The sequence below is a fragment of the Caretta caretta genome, chromosome 2 (genome assembly GCF_965140235.1).
Source record: "Caretta caretta isolate rCarCar2 chromosome 2, rCarCar1.hap1, whole genome shotgun sequence".
NCBI lineage: Eukaryota > Metazoa > Chordata > Testudines > Cheloniidae > Caretta > Caretta caretta.
In genome coordinates this window covers 203,490,446-203,509,782 of record NC_134207.1, presented here as the reverse complement: position 1 = coordinate 203,509,782, position 19,337 = coordinate 203,490,446, and the positions used below count along the sequence as shown (strand labels likewise).

General features: G+C 40.2%; 2 long non-coding RNA genes across 3 annotated transcripts in view; one reads left to right on the top strand and one right to left on the bottom strand.

The window, feature by feature from the left end:
• LOC142071170 (uncharacterized) overlaps window positions 1–19,144 on the bottom strand; it is a 36,998-nt gene extending 17,854 nt beyond the window's left edge. The window contains exon 1 of the long non-coding RNA XR_012667203.1: window positions 16,247–19,144. This is a non-coding gene — a long non-coding RNA (uncharacterized LOC142071170). The remainder of the gene's footprint in view (window positions 1–16,246) is intronic.
• The window catches only part of LOC142071171 (uncharacterized), a 151,563-nt gene that overhangs the window by 129,470 nt on the left and 2,756 nt on the right, over window positions 1–19,337 (top strand). The gene's annotated exons all lie outside the window — the stretch shown is intronic.

Sequence of the window (19,337 nt, the reverse complement as noted above, 5' to 3'; positions counted from 1 at the left end):
CCAATTATTTCCCATGGGACGTCCGATGGGCCTACACTGGTCCCAGAAGTGTAAACCCTTCACCAACCTTTCTCCAGTTTCACTTAAGAGAGCAAGTTGAATTTGAAAAAGAGTGTCAGAAGTAAAGGTCAATGCTTTATTTACGTGAGCTTTATATGCTAGACTTCTCCCTCCTGCTTTCACTTTCATTCCCCAGGGATCACTGCCTAAACCACTTCACCTCCTGAAGTACTATTATAGTGATAATATTCCTCCATCTGCAAGCTTGGATCAAAGTGCATCTTCCCTTACAAGAAATTTTATCAGGCCACAGTATGCCACATACTAGCATTTCTTGTCCTTTGTGCTCTTTTTCCCCATTGCCTGGCTCTATCTGGGATTCAATGTACTAAAGAGAGAAGTCTGACTCTTGTTGCCATGAGCCAGCATGAAAGCATAGTTTTAGGAGAAAACTCAAGTAACTTACCTCACAGGGAGGAGTTGAGAAACTTAACTATTTAATGTTTGCAAAGCACTTTGAATTCCTCAGAAGAAAGGTATGCTGACATAAGGACATATTATAGCAGTTGAAAAAAACCCTTCAATTCTGATTATGGAAAAGCCTCTCCTTTTCACCATTTCAAATCTCAGGTATGACTGCTAAATAGGGAAACCTATTTTATAACATTAGGGGGTGATCCAGTGACCACTGATGTCAGACCATTGAGTGTAATGGGAATTGCACGAGGCCCTTAAAGAACTACCATTTTCTACTAAAGAAGACATCTGGGTATCTGGTACCATTCTGTCAAGCTTCTTAACGTAATCGTTGGTGACAAATCTGAAGCTGTCATGGGAGGAATTTCCCAGTGATTGTAAACTCTTTGTGGCTTCTTTTCTTTTTATAAATAACCATGCCTGACCTACAGTGCGGTGTAAATATGAAATACTGAAAGGGAAAGCTGGGTGAGCACTGCAAAACATTTTGTGCAAATACTCAAACTTAAAACTAAATGTCTTTTGTCTGTGCATGTGCCACTTTTGCTCTCCCTTTCGAGGCACTGAGATACATGAATGCTCTCAAACTGGGAAGTTTAAGCTCCCGCATTGGAGTATTTGTAGATAGCACAAGTTCCAGATGGGGAGGAGCAGGCTATGCTGCGGCCAGCGTTGGGACTGGCCTCTTGTATTGATCTTTGCCTAAATATGTCTTTTGGCAGCCCCATTTCTCCATCCTCTGCTGCAGCAGCTACTTTTTGCCAGTGAGTACTGATGACCAGTAATGGCATTTAGGATGTTTTATATGGGGCACTGCCGAAGGACAGGGCTCCCCAACACTTTTCAAGAGCCCTGGCACCAGAGGCAATTACATGAGCCAGACAACAGCATACCTGTCCCCTTCACAGCTAGGACTGAGCGGGAACCTGCAATTACTTTGTGTGAATATGAGGAGACAAAATTAAATATAATCTTTACACTAGGCCAGGACATTTTTCTGTCGCTTACTGATGCGTTGGGTAAGGCCAACAGCTAATCTGCTGCTCCTCCCTTAGAGATTTAGGTCCCCTTAATTCCTTACTATAAGAGTTATATTCATCCACCCTGGTAACAGGAACAACAACATGTGACTCTCTTGACCAATCACAGCTGATAGACAGAGCTAGAGTTCTGAATGTCGAGTATCAAATACTCATACTGGCCTGTTTGTGAGCACACCACTGAGTAAAAAAAATAATCAAGTGTTATTGAATGTTGAGTAAATTCAAGGAAACAATCTGTTCACAGATGTACCAGGAGCAGAAAAAGAGAGTGAATTAATCAAATACATTATCTGTTGCATATTATCCACTCAGTTTTAATAATAATAAAACAAGTACATATACAGTTTGTATATATATATGGGTATGAATTCATTGATATATGTGATGTGTGTGCATACTTTTGAGTGTAGGTATATCTTTTCTCTACATGGTGAAGGCATCTTCCATTATTTTAAAACATCACAGCAAATACTATAACGAATCCCATTTTGCTTGGGAAAGTATGAGCTACTTTCCCTACATGTTGTAAGGTACACTCCCTTTTTGTCTCTATTTCTAATCATTTTAACACCAAGATCCTCAGATGTTTACAAAACTCCCACCCTCTCTCTTAAGAATCACTGCAGTGTAGCATGCACATGTGCACATGTTGAACAAGCCCTCATAAAATGCCTATCACATCATTATTTTATGTTTAAACATTTTTATTTCTCCAGAGAATTTAAAATACACAAACATGTGACTTCATGCAAAAATGATCCAAAAGAGATTATAAATACAGCTATAAATGTCAAAGTTCTCAAAACATTTCACTGGTTCTATCTTCAGAAGAAACTGTTTACATAGAAAACACAAGTCAGTTTGTTTTATTATTGTTATAATGTGTTAAATGTTACAAATGCAATCTGTCTGCCTTACACATAAACTATACTCTCCAAATATCTTAAAAAATCACTTCTAATAGTTGCAAGGAGGGATAGTAGAATAATTTAGTGGGATATTAAGCATTCTCCCCACAGCAGAAAAGACATTTGAGCTTCACACAACTCTTATCAGATATAAGCTAAAGTTAGCCTTAATTTTTCCAGAAGTAAGTACATTGTAATGGATCATCACTCGTTTCTGCATGCTTGTAAGTGGTATTGGAGAATCTGTAGCTCAAAGTTCTGACTTATTAAAACACATTTCTTTTGACTCTAGGAACAGGCAATTCTGTTTATTTGTTGGGAATAATGACACAAATTTCCTACATAACATTTATTCACTTCCACATCTAGCAGCCATCAGTGTGAGGCCCTTTCCTCCATAAATGATTCTGAATCAGATAAACTAACTAAACAAATGTTAAGGCTCTGTGAAATACATTGGTCTGAATTTGTCATAGTATGTCTAAAATCCCCAGCATGGGAGAAAGTTCCAATAGCATAATATAAACTAGCATATGTGTGGACTTTGTGACAGATACATAACTTATGAGCAAGAACATGAGGAATGGAGGATATTTTTCTTTGGTTCATTAGGCTGGGATTCACTGAAATTGACATGTTCCGGTGGGAAGTTTCAGTTTAGGAGAAATGACATTTTCCAGTGGGAAAACATTCCATCAGAAAATTTTCAACCAGCTCTATTTGCTGCCCAAATGGAAACAATTTTACTCTGATATCTTGTAAGCATCTCTTGATGTGCCTGCATGAGAGAAGGACATAGGAAAAGGAAGGAGTGAAGCTTCAGGAAGTCCAAATCACACTTGAGTTGCAGCTAGCAAGGGATGTTAAGAGTAACAAGAAGGGTTTCTACAGGTATGTTAGCAACAAGAAGGTGGTCAAGGAAAGTGTGGGCCCCTTACTGAATGAGGGAGGCAACGTAGTGACAGAGGATGTGGAAAAAGCTAATGTACGCAATGCTTTTATTTGCCTCTGTGTTCACAAACAAGGTCAGCTCCCAGACTACAGGACTGGGAAGCACAGTATGGGGAGGAGGTGACCAGCCCTCTGTGGAGAAAGAAGTGGTTCAGGACTATTTAGAAAAGCTGGACGAGCACAAGTCCATGGGGCCAGATGCACTGCATCCCAGGGTGCTAAAGGAGTTGGCGGATGCGATTGCAGAGCCATTGGCCATTATCTCTGAAAACTTATGGTGATCAGGGGAGGTACCGGATGACTGGAAAAAGGCTAATGTAGTGCCCATCTTTAAAGAAGGGAAGAAGGAGGATCCGGGTAGTGATCAATGGCTCCATGCCGAGTTGGCAGCCAGTATCAAGCAGAATGCCCCAAGGGTTGGTCCTGGGACCGGTTTTTTTCAATATCTTCATTAATGATCTGGAGGATGGCGTGGATTGCACCCTCAGCAAGTTTGCAGATGACACTAAACTGGCAGGAGTGGTAGATACCTTGGAGGGTAGGGATAGGATACAGAGGGATTTAGACAAATTAGAGGATTGGACCAAAAGAAATCTGATGAGGTTCAGCAAGGACAGAACAAGGAGTAATGATCTCAAGTTTCAGCGGGGGAGGTTTAGGTTGGATATTAGGAAAAAAAATTTCACTAGGAGTCACTGGAATGGATTACCTAGGGAGGTGGTGGAATCTCCTTCCTTAGAGGTTTTTAAGGTCAGGCTTGACAAAGGGTGGGATGATTTAGTTGGGGATTGGTCCTTCTTTGAGCAGGGGGTTGGATTAGATGACCTCCTGAGGTCCTTTCTAACCCTGATATTCTATGATTCTAAGCTACCAGAGACTCCATACAACCTTGCCACATTCCTCCAGCTAGCAGAGGGACATCACCTCCTGACACAAACCTTCTGACACAAACTTTTAAGCAGTCCCCTTTAAGTAATGAATATTTAGTGTTAGAGCTATGGTGTCTACCATGAATCCCAAGATATCCATACCGGGAGATGAAAGAAAATAGATTTTTCAGGGTTTACCACAAAGCCCAAGGTTTTTGACAAGTGAATTATACAGAATTAGGAACATTCCTGATGCTGCTTCAATCCTGTGTCATCTATGTAAATGAGCATGTTTACTCCTAGAGACCTGGAAAGATAAGATCTCCAATCTCATCACCATGAGCTGTAGTCGAAAATTACATTGCCCTCTACTGATACAACACTGTTCAGTATAACCTTAGGAATTTGCTATTATTTGGATGCATGGAGATATCAAGACAGCTATTTTATGTCTTTTTTTTCCACCAGGAAAACCCTTTGTAAATGACAACTTCTAAGTCCTTGATAATGTCCATGTAAAATAGCTGTGCATGCATAAACCTTCTGTAACAGAGTGGTAAGCCCTCGATGGACTTGGGGACTGTAAAATAGTATTTATTCACTCCTTCCCCACGTTAGATGTCTCAGACAAGCTTAGGAAAGAAAAAGACTGGATAAATTCATGGAGGTTAAGTACATTAATGGCTATTAGCCAGGATGGGTAAGGAATGGTGTCCCTAGCCTCTGTTTGTCAGAGGGTGGAGATGGATGGCAGGAGAGAGATCATTTGATCATTACTTGTTAGGTTCACTCTGGGGCACCTGGCATTGGCCACTGTTGGTAGACAGGATACTGGGCTGGATGGAATCATAGAATCATAGAATATCAGGGTTGGAAGGAACCTCAGGAGGTCATCTAGTCCAACCCCCTGCTCATAGCAGGACCAATCCCCAATTAAATCATCCCAGCCAGGGCTTTGTCAAGCCTGACCTTAAAAACTTCTAAGGAAGGAGATTCTACCACCTCCCTAGGTAACGCATTCCAGTGTTTCACCACCCTCCTAGTGAAAAAGTTTTTCCTAATATCCAACCTAAACCTCCCCCACTGCAACTTGAGACCATTACTCCTTGTCCTGTCCTCTTCTACCACTGAGAATAGTCTAGAACCATCCTCTCTGGAACCACCTCTCAGGTAGTTGAGACCTTTGGTCTGGTAGATCTTTGGTCTGACCAGTATGGCCATTCTTATGTTCTTATGACCGTGTGATGCTCAAAGGCTCTTTTACTGGCAGAGGAAATTCTTGTTCCAATTATGGTTAAACATGGGAAGTGACCATCTCTTCATGCTGGAGGACTCAGCCCACTTGTTCACACAGAACTAAGGCAAACTTATCAAACTTACCTCTGCTCCTGTCCCATCTGACCTTGAGGTTAAAGACTGAGAATTTTGGCTATCAGGCTAGACATTAAGCTGTTACAGAGAAATATCTGTGATTGAAAATGTAAAATATTTGTTCTGGACCCAATCCTGTTCTCTCTAGCTGAGAGTATATTATTGCAGTTCTGGTAAAATGACTGATTGTGAACAAATGCCATATGTAGTTGTACCCAAAATACAGTGTCGTGAACCAAGTCGTATAATTTCATACAATACCATGCGTGCATAGAGTTGTCCACAAGCATGCTTGTTGAAATGCTGTCTCTATGCATGATTCTCACGAGTGATGGGCAAAACTTAAAAGAATTGGGTGCTTATACAAACCATAGGCAAATTATCCAAACCTATTTGATCTATATAATAGGGATAAAAATCTGATAAGAACAGGATTCATTTATGAAAGAATGGGAAAAAATGAAAACAAAAGTTTTAAACTCCCCTCCCAGTAAGATTTTATTTAACGATAGGTTTGTGTCTTATTTCACTTTTAACATATTTCACCAGCCACAGAATTTTTACATTTAGTTGAGATCCTAGGAGGAAAATGTGAAAAAAAATATTAGATGTATTGGACCACTTTTTGTGCTGCAGCTTGTGATACTGAACAGATTATTCCATTTGCTGTACTGCAACTTTCAGTCTTTTGAAAATTGGAAAGAAGAGCTATTTACAGCAATTATTTCCCTACCTTCCATTCCTGTCTAATACAGTGACAAAAACATAATGGATCACTTTGTTCATTGAATAAACAACCCACAAATTCAACTTTATAAGGTACATTCCCAAGAAACAGATATATAAGCCTGGCAAATGCACCAAGACCTCATCAGGGATGTTTGAACTAAATCTTAATTTGTCATTCATGAACACTTCACATGCCCCTCTAAATGAGTGATGTGCTGCATCATCTACAGGAAATGTAACAGACTGCACGTTGGAGATACAAAACAGGGCTTGTGGGATTGTTTTATTGAACATTGCACAGGTGTTAACAAGAGAGGTGGGCTGCACATATTCATCCTAAAGTGGAAACTCAGATCAAAGGACTGTGCAGAAATCGGATGGTAAGTTACAAACTATTCTTAGCCTGCCTTGCCTGATTATAAACTGGATGTCCACTCCCATCCTGGATGTCCTTATTTCTAATAGGATTACTTAGTCACATTACTTCATAGATTTGCATAGTAATGATTTGCTGATACTTTGACATCACAAGCTCAGTCCTCAGTTGTGCCAAGTTTACACCTGAAATGACCTCAACAGTGACTTAGAGCAGTCTCAGAGCTTTTGTAAGTTATACAAGCTGCAACTAGTCACTGCTCCGAGCTGAGCACCCTGACAGCATACCCTCTCGGCACTCCTGTCACGCCTGTTATGTGACAGGAGGTGCAGGGCTGGGGACATTTAGCCATTTATACCAGCTTTGCACCACCTAAGGATTCCCTTGTGTCAGAGGAAATCCTCAGCTGCCTTTACCACTGCCACCTGGATGCTTTGTTGCTACCCCAGCAGTATAAACAGATAGAATGGGGGCCAAGGATTAAGAAGCACCATTTTCCAGGCATAAAAATACCAAGGCCTCACCCATTTGGAGAGTCTACCTTTAGTACGGTAGTTGCCTAGAGAGCACCCACTCCCCAAAATGAGCTGGGAGATTAAAAGACCAAAATTGGGATGCACACCTCTCTAGTTCTACTACTTTGTAATTAATGGCTGTTGTTTCGTTTTGTTTTGCATATTTTCTCGCTTGCCAGTTTTCAGTATGTCTGAGAGCTTTGTTTCAGTCCAGTGGCCATGGCGGCAGGCTGTAGGCAGTGGGCTGAAGCAATGAGATCTTGGTGAGATACAGAAAATATATTTAAAAATGGCAGCAACAAGGTTTTGCTGGTGGTAGCTTGTAACTGAAATAAGGAAGTGAAAAATGCCTGTCCACAAGGCTCAGAAGGCATTAGTATGCTGTGTGAGCTGCAAAGACATTTGCTCTTGCTGAGACCAAAGAAACAGATGGAGACAGAAGCACTAGTCTCCACTTACACATTCGGTTAACATCTTCGCAGCTTAAGGTTCCCTTCATGTCTCTGTGCCCTCCAGTAAGTATAGTAATGGCTACTGAAGAAAAGTCTATGTCTTTGACACCATAGCTTCTGAAAAATCAAGTGTAATGCAAAAAAGAGCACTTCCCAGCGAATCCACAGGTCTTTATTTGTATAACAGTATTGCTTGGAGGCCCCAACTTATAAGAGAACCCCATTTGTGGCAGGTGCAATACATACAAATAGTAGGAGAGTCCCTGCTCTGAAGAACTTACAGTCTAAATACACAAAACAGACAAGGGGTGGAGAAAGGAAATGTTATCTTGCCCATTTTACAAATGGGGAACTGAAGTACAGACTAGCGATTAAGTGACTTACCCAAGGTCACACAGGAAATTGGTAGCAGAGCTAGGAACTACACTCAGATCTCTTGAGTCCTGGTCCGGATTCTTTTTTCTCTCCAATGCTAATGTTACTGCAATGTACAATTATAGACTCCCAATATTAAAGGTAGAAAGAGAGGCACTTAGTGTGGAAAAGTCCAGCCTACCAGAAGTCAAGACAAGACAAATCACATCCAGACAATTGCATTTTTAAAGTTTTGTGAAGTGTTTTGTTTTGGATTCTGTTTATTTGCTCTTTCAATCCATAAAGAGCACTATCCCAGACATTTTCCCAAGTAGCTGAACTACACCTGCAGACAGTTCCTCCTTAAGCTATATGCAAATCCTTCTGGAAGCCTGGAATCATTTGACTTATTAGGTTCCTGTCTTCTATACCCAAATCATCTAATTTACATGTATTCAGCTGATTGTTTGTTTACTTAGCATGCTATGCATTCACTCTTTATAGATTCACCCTCCATACATGCCCTGTACAGGGTATGCTTATGTGTTATGCAGGAGCTTTTCCTTTGTTTACCTCCCATTAATCCTCTGGTGAGGCACATGCTAAAGTCTCCCATGCATCAAGCAAAGGCTATCTCTGTGTTGTACAGTGTGTGTTGTTCCTAGTTCATTATCTTCCCTTGCTGTTTGTCAGATCCCTTTACTCTATGGCTGTGTCTCTTCTCTTGCTGGCAAATGAGACACTGATATCTGTTTTGCATTCTTTATGTACACCAAAAATAAACAAATGATGAGCGACACACACCACAGCAGGATTAGTGGGTCAGAGAATTAGCTTACATACTGCTTAGAATCATTGAAAGAATGGCTTCATAAATCCTTGAAGGGAAAACTGGTCTCAGGCCAGATCTGTGGGGATAACCTTTGGCTACATATCAGTTTAATACACAAGTTCAGTCAAACAGAAAGTTTCTGCTTAAAAAGGCTTCAGGAGAAAAGGAAAAATAGGGGCAGTAATAGCCCTTTTCTTTCTAATAAAGAATACATCCAAAATTCTCAGACATGGGTATTTAATGTTGGACAGTAAAACCCATATTTAAGCACTTATATAAAAATCGCCATATTTATAAAGGTATGAGTCACCTTTCCATTGACTGCAATGGGCTTTGGATGAGGCCCTATGTTTGTATTTGTCTTGTAGCTAAACAGAAATGTTAATGTCTCTTGCTTGTAATCCCTAATACATGCAGAGAACAAAATTTGCCCAAGTGAAGTAAGGAAGGAATAAAATAAACATAGAGATCATGCTTGCCAACAAAAGCGAACAGCAGGCCCTCCAAAGTAGCCTACAAAACCCTGCCTGTGAACAGTTCTTGAGATTCAGTGCTATTTTCACATAATACACACTTTCTGGGACTACCATGGTAATTGCTGCAAGAAAAATAATTTTAATCTGGTAGCTAACTAAATTGGATTCGAAGCCAGTGCTTAGATCATCCTACAATATCATTGACTTCAGGATAAATCTAAATCTAACATTGCAATGACCAGTTTCAAATTATTATTACTGTTATTTTAAGTCACACATTTGATGGCCTGTATGAACTAGGGAGGATGTGATAGAACCAAGAGTGGTCAAAGGATAGTTTCATGGGCTGTCCTGGGAACCTATCAATGTATACATGTCATATCTAGCAGAGTTGATTGATTGAGGAAGAGAGAGAGACAAGAACAAGAGGGATGTTGGTTTTGCATCCCTGTCCATCCTGGCTAATAGCCATTGATGGACGTATCCTCCATGAACTTATCTAGTTCTTTTTGGAATCTTGTTATAGCCTTGCCCTTCACAACATCCTGTGGCAAGGAGTTCTATGGGTTGACTGTCCATTGTGTGAAGACATGCTTCCTTCTGTTAGTTTTAAACCTGCTGCCTATTAAATGTTCATCCATTTGCTTTTAAAAGTCATCATTTCATACTTTATTCCTGACTCCTCCCTACTTACAACTCTGTATTACTTCACAGCGATGAGATGGGGGTGAAAGGCTTTCCCTGAAAGGTCAAGTAGCACTTTAGAACTTGAACCTCACAACATACCTGTGAGTCAGGCAAAAACTTTTATACCCACTTTAGAGATGTTTAACTGAGACATGCCCAGGACCACATGGATAGTCAGTCACTAGCAGAGCCAAGAATCCTTGTACCTAGTCCCCAGAAAACTCTTTACTCCCTGAAATCTACTAGGGCAGAATCTTCACAAGTAAAATCAGAGAGGTCAAAAAGAATTTTATTAAAAACAGAGAGTGAGTACGAGTGTTTGCCCAGCAGACAGGTTCTTGCAAGCTGTATTTTTCAACATACCAGTAAATAACCATTGAAAATGTCACTAATATTTTCTTTGCAAGCATTTACTTGCAAGAGCTTCTCAGTAGCACAGTGGTTTCTCTTAAACATTTAGCATGTCATCATATGTGTAAAGGCAGGGAATATTTTCTCAGCATACCCCAAACGATTTGAAGTCTTTTGCTAAAATAACAAAATAGTGCTCCCCTTAGCCAAACCCACAAATACTTGTACAATTAAACAGTGAGCTTTGTAGTCAGGATGGGGAAAAAAGCATTCTCTTGCATTTTGTGGCGCCAAGCGGATTTTTTTTTCGGCTGCTAGATTAAGTTACGTTAACCAATCCAAGAAACAGGGCAACACTGAACAAACAATAAATGAAAGCCTTCTCTTTTAGGAATGCTTAATTCATTAGCTTTGATATCTGGAACGCCTGAAATGTTCTGGAGGTGATATGTATAATCATTCTCACCTGGTGATTAAAAGGTTTGAGGGGATTTTGGAGGATAACAATAAAACAAAATGAGCTGGAGTCCTAAGTGGCACCTTAGAGACTAACACATGGATTTGAGCATAAGGTGGCACAAGTCCTCCTGTTCATTTTGGGGATACAGACTAACACGGCTGCTACTCTGAAACCAATGAAGAAATGGTTGGTCAGAACCAAAGGAATAGAGGAAGCCAAGGCTCCTCCTCCTGCCTCCTTCACCTTCTAGAGTTCTCCCTCTTGTACGCACATTGTAAGCTTGGTTTTATAGACAAGTCACCAGCCACTCTTTCCTAGCCTCTAATTCCTGTCTATAATGGGTAGAGGGCTAGAATGGGAGAGGATACGAAGGGAAGGGTGATGTGGGCAGTGTTGGTGGAGCAAAGTGAGAGGTAGGGGAGATGTAGACTGGAACCGAATAGTGAGCAGCCTCAAAGGTCAGGATAAGAAGCCAGTAGAGAGCTTCAAAGAGAGGGCTGCTATGGTAAGAGGAGTAGGTAAGGAAGATGATCTTGGTGTCAGTATTTTGGGCGGACTGCAGAGGAGCATGGTGGACTCATGTCCTATGCGCACACGGATTCCATGCTTCTTTCATAGTGCTGCAACCCCCATTACAGCAGGCTCGTTGGTTGGGCTGCGAGTATGGATAACATCATGGTTCATTTTGTGTGTCAGAGCCATTTAAGAGTTGAACCCTAGTGCAAAAGAAATACCTTCATGTGTGAGGATGGTTTTGATTTGGAGAAGGAGCTTATTAGTCACTAAAAGGAAAAAATGCCATTTTTATGTGTCACATCTGGTCTATTGATTAATTAAAATGATCCTCTTCATAACATAATAACTGGAGGACAAGCATTTCCAGAGTTGATTTTAAAAGTATTTTATGCATCTGACAATAATGGGGTATAAAAGATGATTGTTATAATGTGGAAAGTGTTGACGCATTCTAGCTGAAAAACTATTCTGCTGTTATGATACATAATTTCAGCCTTTTCATTACTAGGGACATTTTCATAAAGACATGGTCTTTATCGCTTGAGAGATCATCTGCTCCTGCTGCTTATTCCTCACTTGAAGCCATATAACATCCAGTCCTCTGTGACATCATAATCATCTCCAGATCAACTAATTATGATGCCACACTCACAGGAGTGACTTCAAGTGAGGAATAAGCAGCAGGAGCAAATGAACTTGCTAAGTAACAAATAGTCTGTTTTCAGGCAAATGTCCTTAGTAATAAAATACAGGGAGGGAAGAAACCCATGGAAAACATGACATATGGGCAGAAATGTTTCTAAATGGAATGTTTTTTAAAGTTTTTCGCAAGTGCCTCTTTAATATCATACATGCTAACTCGTATTCCTGGGCCAAATTCTGTTTTAATTTATATCAGCGTAAAACAGGAGATTTTATTCAGTGCATTAGCAGGGAGCATAGAATACAACAGATTACTCTTGATTTGCTCCGGTTGTGTCTCCCATTGAAAATAGTGAAAGATCCATCTCCTGGCACTTTTAAATTTAGACTGGAAAAAATACAAGGGAATAGATTATAGGGTATAAACCTTAAATGGCAGGGACTTCAGTGTGTAGTTAGTGGAGATTTACACCCGTGGAGCTGAGAGCAGAATTTGCCCACCTCTAGCCCGTGTCTGAACATGAACCTGTAATTGCCCTTCATGGATAGGAGTGAGAGTGAAAACATCTTTTCACTAATGTCACAAAAGCGACAATACCCTTTAAATGACAGCTCTGAAAGGGAAAATTAAAATGCTAATGGCCACTTTGGCAAGATAATACCATAGAAAACTTCAGTTTCCTCATGTATCAATTTGATTTCAGCGGAAGAACAAAAAAGATTTGTGGAAACTGATGACTTGGTGAAGGAGTAGGGTTTTTTTTTTTAATTTACAAAAAAGTACACTCTATATTGAACAACAACAGATGTCCTAGGAGTGAATGCAAGGCTATAATTCACTCTCAAGGCTCTGCGGCTGTTCATAAACTGCTCAAGCCCTTTATGACATCAGCAGAGTCCCTCAAGTGAATTACAGTCTTCCATTCACTTTGGGGCCATACATTATTGTATGTAACTGGCAGCCAACATACAGTTGGCTCATGTCACAGACTGGTTTTGCAAGCAGACTAAGAATGAAGGAGAAATGCATTTTTCTCAACAGGAGAGATTTTTTTCTAAATACCCCTTGTTATTTTGGGGGTGCTTTCTGGGGTAGTTGTAGCTATCACATAGCCTAATGTGTTAGCTTTGGGATTTACTAGCAGATTGGAAAGGAGGTGTGATGATGAAGGGATTATGAGCACTATTAAATCACCAGGATAATGTGAAGCCTCAGTTTCATTTTTTCTGGCTGCACTGCGTGACAATGGTGGGAATGTACATTACCCCTTTGTGACGTGGTATGTGGAACAGGTGTTCTATCCCACAACAGATTAAAATGGCACCAATTCCTCTGAGAAACAGACATTTCACTATTACTAGAGAGTGGCCCAGATGGTCGATATTTTGATATCAGTGAAACTTTAATATTATCTCATAAAGATTTCAAGTGCAGTCTAAGTCCAACACACTTATAAACTCATTTCCTAAAGTCAAACTGAAAAGCTCTATTCGTAGAATATGGTGCCTTGCACTAATAACTGACAAGCTAATGAGCGCTAATAAATTATTTAAGTTATGCTTGACTTCTCTAAAAACATTTTCAGGAAGGAGTGAGAAGATTCTCACTATATCTCTTTCAGGGTTTGCCTCTTCTTTTTGTTAAGTGACCTGAAACTATAACTCCTTTTCATCTTTCTACACCATATATTGGAAGAAGACTATTTGGGGAACTTAAATTCTGTCCAGAACTTGAATTCTCCATGTAGAGAGTATAAACATTGCTTCTACAATCCCTTACAGACAAAATACTTTCTATTCCTAGGGGGAAATATACATAAAAAGCCACCATTTGCATTGAGGAAAAAAAGAGAATATCTGAAGTGTGTGTGTATCATAATCAGGAGAGCTGGTGAGCCTGCTTTTAAAAACCTCCAGCTGGAGCATGCTCAGTGGAAGGAGTGGGAGGAGACTGGTGACTCAGCAGTACAAATGAAATTTTATTAATCTCTATTTTTATTACCATCTCCTGCTAGCAAGAATGTACAGGGAAAAGTTAAAATAAGGACTATTTAAAGGGTCAAATATCATTTTTAAAGGATAATTACATTGATCAGTTTTTGCTTTCCTGTGTTGCAAAGCATTATGGGAGATAATAGGCTATAAAGCCCTTCCCTGGAAGATGCTACACTAACATAGATAGAGCTGTGGTTAGGAATAAAGTATGGTGTGTTGGTGGTGGGTGGCCTGAGGGCTTTATAAGTGAATTTTGGAGTACTTCAATTATCCTGTTTTTAGCTGAAAATCTACCTGCAATTTATTGTCAACAGTAAATTAATTGAAATTAATGGAGCTGTACCAGGAATTAATTCTATCCTATGCTCTTTGAGGAGGAGGAACTATCTAATATTCCTTAATTGCTCCTTCTGGCTAATGCATTCAGTACAAATAACTGAGTGGAGAGGCAGTTGTTTCCAATCTTCTGCTGGAGTAAAAGTTGCTGTGACATAGTTCTTTCAGGGAAGAAGTGGGTTTGGAGAATGCCCTAATGGGTAAGCCTGTACTTCTTCTGGAATAGAAAAACATATACTAGAAAATAACAAAGGTGATGTGAAACTTTACCAAGTGAAAGTGTTTTCTTTTGGGTTATTTTTCTGAATTGTAAGTTTCACACTCACTTTGCACAAGTGGAAAAACTATATAAGGTGCCTGGGAGTTCAGATTCAATGTCTGAAGAAATCTTATTCTCCAAGTTAAATTAAATTGGCTTTTGAAAGAACACTGCCTAAAGTGCCATAAACACAGAGCAATGGAAATGGGTTAAGTGGTGTGGGAAATGTCCAGAGACCCGTAGTAAGCATGATCTTATTTATCACTTTTCACTAATGATCTGGAAGAGGGAATCAATGACAGGTTAATAAAATTCATAGTCAGGTGATACTAAATTGGAGGGGTTTGCAAATGTCCATGAGGACAGAAATAGTACAAAGGGACATAAAGAAACTAGAATCATCAGCAAAAGAGACTCAGAAGTGCAGGGCTGAAAGGATGTGTTTAAACTGCAAATATGTCAGCAAATAAGGGTCAGTGCAATACTGGGCTATCTATGCAGAGACATTATATCACGGAATACAGAGGTTATAGCTCTTCAGAAACTAGAGTTCCTCTTTTCTGAGCACCACATTGACAGAAAGATGCTGTCAAACTGAAGGGAGATCAGAGAAGTAAGTGATCAAGAGACTGAAGGGTTTGACTTAGTGTATGAGGAAAGAACAAGAGTTGAAGCTATATAAGTTCCATTGGTGGTATACACACACAGGAATTAGATAACATTAAATACTCTTCTTAGAAGGTTGCAATGTAGTACTACTTATTTCTTAGTATTTAGAACAATGGTACCCAAGATCCCCCAAAACACAGAGAGAGAGAGAGAGAGAGAGAGAGAGAAAACAACCTGTTACTGGAAACAGAGAGGTACAACTCACCACACCTTACTCTAGGCTGGCTGGCTGCAAACTGACTTTGATTCTTTGATTGTAGGCTTCTCTACAGAATCCTCTATCCTGCAAGCAGGACCAGGAAACCTCCCACTCCCACACACCTCTCCCCTCCCCTCCTGTTGCTCTATGCTTAAGTGATAGCTTGCAATTCTAAAACAGTCCTCTATACACCACAATATGTATATAGTTTATTTGGCTAAAATCTACTATGAGGTGAGGGACAAAACCAACAAATATTTGAATGGTCGGAACCCTGGAGTTGAAGAGGAATTACTCAGGGTGGTAGATACCCTGGAATATGATTTAGCAATTAAGAGATGAAAACCAGGAAAGCCTCTGTAGAGTAAGCTGTATTAAACTGGGAGACAGTTTCCCAAGGGAATTAGTGTAAACACCATTTTTTTGGGACACACAAAATGAGATTGGACAAAGTACTGTAAGGAACAATTCTGCACTGGCAAAAGGAAAGGCTGAATAGCCTAATAGGACAGAGCTAGATCTTTTCCATCTTAACTTCAATGATTCTTCTGCTAGCAACAGGGGTGCTGGAACAATTTGTATAGTGGGGGTGCTAAGTCATTGAACCAAACTGTAAATCCTGTATATAATGGAAACCACTTCAAGCCAGGGGGTGCAGTAGCACCCCTACTTCCAGCACTTTGGGCTATCAAGCTAAAATGAAGTTAATTTTTGTAAACTTAATAAAAAATAAAATAAAAGACCTTTAGACATTGTGAATGTTCCAATTAAATAAATACCTCCGAACTGTTTGTTAAAGTGCTACTGTTCCCGTTGATCCCCACAGCAGCAAGTTTGCCATCCTGTCATAGGTAGACTCGCCCAGACTGGTCTAATGCTGAGTGTTCTCCCAGGTGCCTCCATTATAAAATGGTCTCTCTGCTGACATCTCTGTGCAAGTCGTTATTGCTTTTTTCAGCTTGGAGAGATGCTCTCATCTCAAACCAGTCATCTACATGTTAAGCTGTATTTAGAACAAATCATTTTAAAGCAAAACAACAACAAAAACAACAAAAGAGCGATACTCATTTTTTTCCAGATTTTTATCAAAATGTTTGATGTTGTAGAGATTTCCAAACAATTAATGTGAAATTGGGGCTTGTTGTTCCCATGATTTATTTACCATCTATAGAGAACTCAGCTGTGGTGCTGCTGTTCCTGCTGCTGCTTTTTTTCCCTTCGTATTTAGAGTTGAAAAAACTGGTAAACTCTTCTAAGGGGCATGTTTTCAAAGGATTAAAGTCGGCAGGAATCATGAGGCTAAAGCCAGAGCTGTGTGAAATGCCAGTATAGCCCCAAAACATATGCAAAAGATGTCTGGCTTTGTGGTTTGTTACAAACTCAAAACTCCGATAGATCAGTGGTTAAAGGATCGCTACAGTATGCAAATCGGTCAGAAAAAGCTTTTGTCCATTTTGGTCCCATTTGATCTGGCTGTTTTCAGATCAAAACTATATAACATTTGTGACCATGAAACCCAGTAAAAACTACAAGGAACATCTGGGACCTAATGGACTGAGCACAGAGATAGAAGTCAAGTGGTATAGGACCCAATTGTTTGGGATCCAGCTCCTTTACGCTACTCCAGATGCATAAAGAGGCACTAAACCTATCAGATCTAGCTACTATGAAATGCCCCTTGTGCAGCTTCCCCAAATGACACAAAACTCTAATGACTCTATACAACTCATGAGCAAACCCAGCTGGCTGGAGCATTGCTGCATTCTGGTTATACTCAGCTGCTGCAACAGCCCCTTTTCACATTGTTCTGGGGGCAAGGCAGAAAATGGGGAGCACCATGTGTATCTCAGCAGGAACAGAGACTCAAGCTTCAGGATTTTTTCTTTGACTCTGCCATTGATTCACTGTGTAGCGAATTAGTCCAAATTTTCAAATGTGGCTTCTCTTGCCTGAGGGAAGGGGTCAAGGAAGCAGTCCTGCGGAGATGGTTGACCTCTGCCACCATATGGTGCAGGGGAGATCTGCACACGTATCAGAGGGATATTATCTGATGCCAGTTTTCTTGATACATTAAGCCATGCACATCTAAAGCAGAGCACCCAAAACATTAAAAACCCCATAATTGAAAATGTAGGCCTTAATTCTCTAGGCCTCTGTTACCCCATCTGCAAAATTGGGATAGGAATTCTTACAAACCTTTGTAATATACTTTGGTGTCTACGGATGAAAAGTGCAATGTATCACGTAATTAATTAATTATTCTTGTTTATTTCTGTGTGAGTGTCTGGATTTGTCTGAGTGAAGATTGTAAGAGGGAAATATTTCCATGAACTCCTGGGAGGCAAAATGCTCGAGTTTCACAAAGCTCTAGCTAAAACCAACACAACGCCTTGAAGTGTTACCCTGTACAGTTTAACAAAAAGGAAACTTGTGTTTTTAATGTCACATCTAAGATGGCTTTAATTGATACATAATGTTTTTATTCCTTAGATTAAGTGAATTGCTATAATTTGTTTCACTAATCTCATGTGACTCACCGCCACTTTGCCCGCCCTCTACAGAATGAGCCAAAGTTCCACCCCCAACTCTGCTGCCCCCCAAGGTCTCCAGGTGGCAACTGTCCCCCACATGGCCACCTTGATTTTTTTAAATGTTCCCACCTAATATTAAATAGCTAAAGCTACAGATGTAATGAGCTAAATTTAGTTTTCAGGTTCAAGCTTCTAGGTTGGTCACAGACAATTTAATTTAGTGGAGGACCCTGGATGACACTCCAAAGGATGGATCTAACTGTTATTCAAAAGAAAAATGATTAGTTAAAGAGGCATACAATTACTGATTACACAGGTTCTGCAATTATACTCACATTCAAAGATGCAATGGGGTATCAATGGGTGATCAGTCCACTAACAACAAAATGAAGTATATCCTTATAACCCTGTAACCCCAGTATCCATTTAGTGTTAATGGAGATCTCCCCAATTTAACAAGGCTACTCCTTTTATAATCCACTATCATACTAATTAACATTAAACCTACCCATTATCATATTTGCATTTCTGCCACCTATTTATTGGCTCTTTACATAACACATTCTTTTAATTAGCCTGGGAAGGACATTGATGCAGATGTTATCAGTACAGATGGCGTTTTAATAAAACATTCACCGTTCTCAAAAACACTCATTACAAACTCTGCTAAAGCCAGTTCTAACCAGAACCTAGCTGCAGCATAGCCCTCTGTCATTTTCTAACTTCAGTTTGCCTATCTTACTGTCTCCCACTTCGCTCTTTTACTCATACTAACAAACTCAATTGCCCATACTCCTCTATCTTTAGCCTGACTTAACCAAAATCTCAAGTCGACATAATTCTTAACCTAACCCATTCTATAGGCTGCCGCTGCCTCCAGAGGCTCCTCTGGTTTTCCCCAGCTCCTCCCTGACAGCAACAAATCCAGAGCTGCCCTCACCTGCGCTGCCCCAAGGATCCCTCTTGAAAGGTTAATCGCACAGGGCTGCTGTGGCATAGAATCATAGAATCATAGAATATAAGGGTTGGAAGGGACCCCAGAAGGTCATCTAGTCCAACCCCCTGCTCGAAGCAGGACCAATTCCCAGTTAAATCATCCCAGCCAGGGCTTTGTCAAGCCTGACCTTAAAAACCTCTAAGGAAGGAGATTCTACCACCTCCCTAGGTAACGCATTCCAGTGTTTCACCACCCTCTTAGTGAAAAAGTTTTTCCTAATATCCAATCTAAACCTCCCCCACTGCAACTTGAGACCATTACTCCTCGTTCTGTCATCTGCTACCATTGAGAACAGTCTAGAGCCATCCTCTTTGGAACCCCCTTTCAGGTAGTTGAAAGCAG